Raw genomic sequence first — 8,728 nt, forward strand, 5'->3', positions numbered from 1 at the left:
GTGACTGCTTCAGTTCTTTTAATTTTGTGGTAGATTGAATAAAAATGGCCCCAGGTGCCATTTTTATGGCACTTTAGGAGATGTGGCCTTGTCCGTGTAGGTGTGGCCTTGCTGGAGGGAGTGAGTAACTGGGGGTGGGCTTTGACATTTCAGATGCTCAACCCAGGCCAGTGTTTTGCATTCTCTTCTTGTCTACAGATCTGAATATAGAACTCTCAACTCCTTCTCTAGCACCATGTCTGCCTGCATGCCTCCATGCTTCCCACCACAACAACAACGCACTTAACCTCTGAACTGTAAGCTAGCCTCAATTAAATGTTTTCCTTTATATAAAAAAAATTATTATAGGTTAGCTGATAGAGTATCTCTCTTGGATGGCAATCTGCATGCAATCCAAGTAATTTTCAAGGATGAAGTGTTATCTTTAAAGGAAAAACTTTAGATCTTGGAATCACATGTACAGAATGAGAACCAGAGGCTAGGTGCCACAATGAAATCACTAGAAATATATACAGGCCAGGAGACTCAAGCTTTACAAAAGACAATAGTAAAAAGATTTGAAATAATTGAGGAAATTATTGGAACTGATTTACAGGAAAAGAAGGCACAAGGACAGGATTCAACATCGCCAATAGCTGTCAGAGATGACTCAACCAGGGTTTTAGCTTCCTACCCTGTAATCTACTCTGACAAAGCATCAAGTTCTAAAAGACCAAAAGGATCCAAAGAAGGAAGGTGGATACCTATAGGAATGAATGATCTAAAAGAAAATAAGCCAGCAGTTGTAACTTATGGCTTAGAACACAAAAAGATACTTGTACCATTAAAGGTTAGATCGGCACTTATGGAACAATGGATCCTGTATACAATGAACATTGAGACATTTGACTATAATAGTGAATCTTGGCTGGGAGAAGCCATTTCCAAACAAATAAGGAAACATCAAAATGCCAAATGTTTTAATTGTGGTAGAATAAGACATCTGAGAAGGGATTGCAGACAAGGAAATCTAGGAATAATGTCTCCTCTGGTAATGGTAAGAATAGGAGGACTCAGTCTTCAGGTATATGCAGAAAGTGTGGCAAAGGCCGACATTGGACCAATGAATCCAGATCAACAAAAAAACAGACAAGGCAACCTGATACCATGGGGAAACTCCTTGAGGGTTCGTTCATAGGTCCCCAAGCCTAATGTGGCCCAGTCATTCCCAGTCACTGTGGAGGACATGTCTCACCGGTAAAAGTAAAACATCCAGAACTTTTTGTAAAAGACCATACTGTTTTATATGATGGCATAAACATCGGGGATAAGTCAAAAATTCCAATAGGAAACGTATATTCTAGCAGACTCTATAAATGATCAAAGACCAAGGTTAAGAGTGCATATAAATGCCAATGTATTTGTTGGTTTGATAGGCTCAGGTGCTGATGTGAGTGTCATTACTCCAGAATCTTGACATCCAAATTGGCCTCTTCAAGAGGCAGATGTTCAATTACTAGGAAATGGAACCATAACTCAAGTTAAACATAGCACAAGATGGGATGACTGTCCTGGACCAGAAGGACCAAGAGGAAAACTGAGGCAATATTTGACTAATATTGCAGTAAATTTGCTATTTATGCTGATGAAAAGTGTGCATCTGCTTTCTTTTCAAGCTGTGGGATTCTGCTACTGTTCTCTGTTTCAGCAGTGAATATTGATATGTGAGTCTACCCCTAAATAAATAACTATCTATTATTCTCAATTCCGTGTTACTGTGGAATTTCTATTAAGCATCCATATTCACAAGGCTCTCCAGTATCTCCAAATCTATTCACCATAGTTCTTTTAGGTCTGGATATAGCAATAAGACTTCAAAAGGAGATCAGGCAGTTAAAATTTTAAAGGAAGAAGTCAAACTTTCATTATTTGCAGATGATATGATAGTATATCTAAGTTACCCCAAAACTCTACCACGGATCTCCTCAAGCTGATAAAAACCTTCAGTAATGTGGCAGGATACCAGATAAAACCAAAAATATCAGTAGCCCTCCTTCTATATACAAATGATAAAGAAACTGAGAAATAAATCTGAGAAATATCACCTTTCATAATAACCACAGATAAAATAAAATATAACCAGAGAAGTGAAAGACCTATTTGACAAGAACTTTCAGACTTTGAATAAATTGGGAAAGATACAAGAAAATGAATAGATCTCCCATGTTCTTGGATAGCAAGGATCAACATAATAATAACAGCAATCCTACCAAAATCAATCTATAGATTCAATGCAACTCCCATCAAAATCTCAACACAATTCTTCACAGACCTTGAAAGAACAATAATCAACTCCATATGGAAAAAAAATTCAGGATAGCCAAAACAATCATGAACAACAATGTAACTTCCAGAGGCAATACCAACCCTGACATCAAGCTCTATTAGAGAGCTACAGTAACGAAAACAGCTTGGTATTGGCATAAAGACTGAGAGGTTGATGAATATAATTGAATCAAAGACTTGGATATTAATCCACATACCTATGAATACCTTATTTATGACAAAAAAACTAAAATTATACAATGGAGAAAAGAAAGCATCTTCAAAAAAAATGGTGCTGGCATAACTGGATGTCAACATGTAGAAGAATGAAATTAGATCCATATCTACTGCCACGCACAAAACAGAAATCCAAATGAATTAAAGACCTCAGTATAAATCTAACCACACTGAACCTAATAGAAGAGAAAATGGGACGTGTCTTTCAATGCATGGGCACAAGAGACCACCTCCTAAATATAACACCAATAGCACAGACACTGAGAGCAACAATAAATAAATGGGACCTCCTAAACATGAAAAGATTTAGTAAAGCAAAAAACATGGTCAACAAGACAAAAAGAGTCTACTGAATGGGAAAAGATCAAAACCAACACCACATCAGTTAAAGGACTAATCTCCAAAATATACAAAGAACTCAAGAAATTGTTCATCAAAAGGACAAATAATCCAATAAAAAATGGAGTACAGACCCAGAGAACTCTCAACAGCAGAATCTAAAATGGTTGAAGACATTTAAGGAAATGCTCAACATCCTTAGTCATCAAAAAAATGAAAATCAAAACAACTCTGAGATTCCATCTTATACCTGTAAGAATGACCAAGATCAAAAACACTAATGATAACTTATGCTGAAGAGGATGTGGAGTAAGAAGAACCCTCATCCACTGTTGGAGGGAATGAAAACTTGTACAACACTTTTAGAAACCAGTATGGTGATTTCTTAGATAATTAGGAAACAACCTTCCCCAAAACCTAAAAATAACACTTTTCAGTATATATCTAGAGGATGCTCAATTGTACCACAAGGATATGTGCTCAAATATGTTCCTCAAAGCATTATTTGTCAGAGCTAGAAACAGCAAACAACCCAAATGCCTTTGACCAAATAGTGGATAATGAAAATGTGGTACATTTACACAATGGACTTCTATCCACTTGCGATTAAGTACATATCCTGTTTGTTTTTGTGAATCTGGGTTACCTCAGTCAGGACAGTTTTTCCTAATACCATCTATTTGCCTGTAAATTTCATATCATTGTTTTTTTACAGCTGACCAATACTCCATTTTGTACATATACCATATTTATTTATTCTTTCTTTTGTTGAGGTGCATCTAAGTTTTATCCACATTCTGACAACTGAAAGTATTGCAGCTATGAACATTGTTGAGCAAGTATCCTTGTGTTATGATTGAGTATTCATTGGGAATTCACCCCAGAGTGGTATCACTGGGCCTTCTGTTAGATTGATTCCCAATTTTCTGAGAATCCACCACACTGAATTCCAAAGTAGCTGTACAAATTTGCAGTCCTGCTAACAGTGGAGAGTGTTTCCTGTTCCACAACCTCTCTAACATAAGCTATCCTCAGCACTTTAGATCTTAGCCACTTTGACAGGTGTAAGATGGCATCTCAGAGTCATTTTTATTTGGATTTCTCTGATATAAGGAAGTTAACTGATTCCTTAAATGTCTTTTGGCTGCTTGAGATTCTTCTGTTGAGCATTCTCTGTTTAGATCTGGACCCATTTTAATTGGATTATTTTGTATTTTGGGATCTAACTTCTTGAGTTATTCATATATATTGGAGATCATCCCTCTTCAAATTTAGGATTGGTGAAAATCTTTTCCCATTTGGTAGGCTTTTGTTTTATTTATTTACCATGTCCTTTCACTTAGAGAAAAAATTCAGTTTCAGGAGGTCCCATTTATTTACTTTTTGCTCTCAGTTTCTGTGTTAGTGATGTTATATTTTAGAAGTGGTCTCTTGTGGCAATGCATTCAAGGCTCCTCCCAGTTTTTCTTCTAACAGATTCAGAGTGTCTGGATTTATGTTGAGGTCTTTGATCTACTTGGGCTTGAGTTTTGTGCATGGCAGTAGTTATGAATCTCTTTGCAGTTGGTGCATGTCACCATCCAGTTATTCCAGCACTCCTTGTGGAAGAAGCTTTCTCTTTTGAATTGCAAAAGTTTGGCTTCTTTATCAAAACTCAGGAGTTCATATGTGTACAGGATAATACAGGAAATTTGATTCAGTGATGATGTTCCCTGCATTTGTTTTTATGTCAATACAAAGCTGCTTTTATCAGACAGATGGTGGTGGCACACGCCTTTAATTCCAGAACTCAGAAAGCAGTTGCAGGCAGATCTCTGTGAATTCGAGGCCAGCCTGGTTTACAAGACCTAGTTCTTTTTTTTTTAAGTAAATTTTATTAAATTATAAAAGTTTCCATTTCCGCCCCTCTTTCCAACACCCTCCCACTCCCCCCACTCCCCCTCCTCCTCCCTCTTTGTCCCTTAGGGCAGTCAGGGTTTCCTGCCCTGTGGGAAGTTCCAGTTCCCTCCCCCTCCCTCCAGGTCCAGGAAGGTGAGTGTCCAAACAGACTGGATCCCCAAAATCCAGTATATGCAGAGGAAACAGGTCCCAGTATCATAGTCAGTGGCTTTTCAGAAAGACTCCGGGCCAGCCACAGTCAGAGAATCCGGCCAAATTCCGAGAATCTGGTTAGATCACCTCCTCGTTCAGTCCCAGTCCAACTGGCCTTGGTAAACTCTCATTAGATCCGTTCCCTTGTATCAGTGGATGATAGCATCCCTCGCAGTACTGATTTCATTTTTCATGTTCTTCCTTCTTCTGCTCCTCATTTGGACCTCGGGGGGCTCAGTCCGGTGCTCCAATGTGGGTCTCCGACTGTATCGCCGTCCTTCGCCAGATGAAGGATCTATGGTGATAAGCAAAATATTCATCAGTATGATTATGGGCCAAGGCCGGTTCAGGCACCCTCTCCTCTGTCCAGAGAACAATCTGGGGGATCTCTCCTTGGACCTGGGATCCCATATATAATCAAGTCTCCTGTAAACCCTAAAATGACTCACTTAGTTGAAATATATTCTTCCCTGATCCCATATTCATCCTTCCTCCCTCCCCCCCCCCATCCCAGGCCACCGAGCTTTCCCCGTTCCTCCCCTACTCCCTTCTCTCTAACCCTCTCCCCTTCCATCAACCCTCCCACCCCCTCAAGCACCCGAGGTTACCTGGGACTCTTGTCTATTTCCTACCTCCTGGTGGATAGCTAAATAATCTTCATCAGGTTCATCTTCTTATTTAGCTTCTCTAGGATCACGAATAATAGGCTCAAAGACCTTTAATTATGGTTAGAATCCACTTATGAGTGATTACATACCGTGTTCCTCTTTTTGGGTCTGGCTTACCTCACTCAGTAAAGCGTTTTCTATTTCCATCAATTTGCATGCAAAATTCAAGATGTCATTGTTTTTTACCACTGAGTAAAACTCTAATGTGTATATGTTCCACACCTTTTTTAACCATTCTTCTATTGAGGGGCACCCAGGCTGTTTCCAGGTTCTGGCTATTACAAATAGTGCTGCTATGAACATAGTAGAACAAATGCTTTTGTAGTATGTTAGGGAATCTTTAGGGTATATTCCCAAGAGTGGAATTGCTGGGTCCTGAGGGAGGTTGACTCCCAGTTTCCTGAGAAACCGCCACACTGATTTCCACAGTGGCTGCACGAGTTTGCATTCCCACCAACAATGGATGAGTGTTCCCCTCACCCCACATCCTCTCCAGCATAGGCTATCGTTGGTGTTTTTGACTTTAGCTATTCTGACAGGTGTAAGATGGTATCTCAAAGTGGTTTTGATTTGCATTTCCCTGATCGCTAAGGAGGTTGAGCATGACCTTAAGTGTCTTCTGGCCATTCGAAGTTCATCTGTTGTGAATTCTCTGTTAAGTTCAGTACCCCCATTTTTTAATTGGGTTAATTAGAGTTTTAGTGCCTAGTTTCTTGAGTTCTTTGTATATTTTGGAGATCAGACCTTTGTCTGATGAGGGGTTGGTGAAGATCTTCTCCCAGTCAGAAGGCAGCCTTTTTGTCCTACTACAAGACCTAGTTCTGTGATAGGCTCCAATGTTACAGAGAAACCCTTGAAAAACCTAAAAAAGCTTTTTTAATTACTATAACCCTATTGTCAAGTTTGCAGTCAGGGATAGCAATGTCTCTAGAAGTTCTTTTCTTGTCCAGGATTGTTTTGAAGAATTGTGTAGGGATGGTGATGGGGATTGCCTTGAATCTGTGGTAAGATGGCAATTTTTATTATGTTGATCTTAACTATCCAAGAACATGGGAAATCTTTCCATGTTCTGATATTTTCTTCAATTTCTTTCTACAAAGACTTAAAGTTCTTGTCATAAGATCTTTCACTTATTTGGTTAGAATTACATTGAAATATTTTACATTTTTGGCTAAGGTAAATGTTGATGTTTCACTGATTTCTTTCTGAATCATTCATTGATCACTTGTATATAGGAGGACTACTGATATTTTTTTAATCTAATCTTGTATCCTGCCACATACTGAAGGTGTTTATTAGCTGTGGAAGTCCCCTGATAGAATTTTTTGGAGTCATTAATGTAAATCTGCAATTAATGAAAGTTGGAGAATTTTGATGTTCATTGATGATACTAATATGGAATGGATCCCATGATTTTGAATGATCCTTTGCTGTAGACTAGACTTGCCTCAATAGCATAGGGACACATCTGTTCAACGTCCTTAGTACGGAGAATAACGGCATGTATATCTCCCAATATTGTTCACCTATTTTAAATGTATACCAACATTATCATTTATTTGTATTGGTTGTATATGATCAACATATTTTTTTCTACAGGTGAGATCCTCCCGGCTGAACAGCCCAGATCATAAAGTTTTTCACATGTTTATTTTTGGTTTTTATTTTTATTTATTGATAGATTTTTTTTGATTTTTCAAGGCAGGGTTTCTCTGTAACTTTGGAGCCTGTCATGGAACTAGCTCTTATAGACTAGGCTGGCCTCAAACTCTAGAGATCTGCCTGCCTCTGCCTCCCAAGCACTGGCATTAAAGGCATGTGCCACTACTGCCTAGCCCATGTTTATTTTGAAATATACAATGAGATCTGAGGAGAACACTAGTTCTCTTTGCCTCATCTCAAACACTAAATTAGTCTTGTCATCACCCACAGCAAAACGCTTGCCCTAGATTTGTCTTACTTTCTCTGTAGTACATTTCCTCTAAAAGATGCTTTCCAGTCTGCACTCAGCAGAACACTCCCACACTGACAGTACAGATTCCAAGTGCAAACTAAATAGAATACTAGGAAAATGGAATAAGAAGAATTTACACATAAATACAACATCACTTCCCAGTTTCTCTTTGCTTCAAAGATACTAAACAAGACTTCTTTATAGGCATTATGGGATTATAAAATGAGTAAAATAATGTAGGACCAAGAAGAAATGGGTCAAAACACAGTATTGATCTGCTTGAATGGAGGACCAGACAGTGAGATCATGTTTAGAAATCTAATACTTGGCTTCTCATTAATAATGATTGGCTGGGAGGAGGAGTGGTAGGTCTTGTGTAGTATTAGTAATTAGGCACAAAGATTTGGTTTTCTCTCTGAATCTTTTGAATACTTAAAATCAGCATTCAACATGGAAATGAACTGTGGTTCCATGATGAGCTGGGTGGTTTTGGAGCAGTAGGATTCAGAAAATTTCTGGGTTTGGCCTGATTAATGGTTTTCAAGACAATGGAAGCACAGGCTTTGGTTAGATATTTTGGACCTGTCACATGTGTAGAATAGGCCCCACCGTGTGTGCTGTATGCTGTTCAATTGCTCTAAACATGGAGCTCTTTTCCATGACATGGACTTAGTCAAATATTTCCAGTGAGGAACCATGAATTCTGACATCGTGAGTCCTTCTGAACCAATGTGCAAGTCTCACTGTGGATCATCGAACGAAATCCACTGACATCATTTCTAAAGGTGTTAGCATAAACACCTTGATAACACAGCCATAGGACCAAATTTTCTCAAATTGTCATCTTCCCAGGGGCATAATTTCCACAAAAATGAGTGGTGTCATGAAACTAGCGTAACTGTCCTTGTGTCTGTTTATAAACCAAATTTCATCACATGGACTGTGGAAATCAGATGCAGAGCTGCAGGGAGGAGAGTGTCAAAGTTTCCCAATGGATAAGAAAACATCTGCACACACACAAAGAAAGGATTCATGAATGCATAAATAGCTTCTCATACGGCCACAGAAATAAAAGCAGGTGCCGACTGGAAGTGCTGATTTGCATGGAAGTTCATAATTCAACTCCCCAAGCTTA

This window comes from Myodes glareolus, chromosome 6 (assembly GCF_982192425.1).
Source record: "Myodes glareolus chromosome 6, mMyoGla1.1, whole genome shotgun sequence".
Taxonomy (NCBI): Eukaryota; Metazoa; Chordata; class Mammalia; order Rodentia; family Cricetidae; genus Myodes; species Myodes glareolus.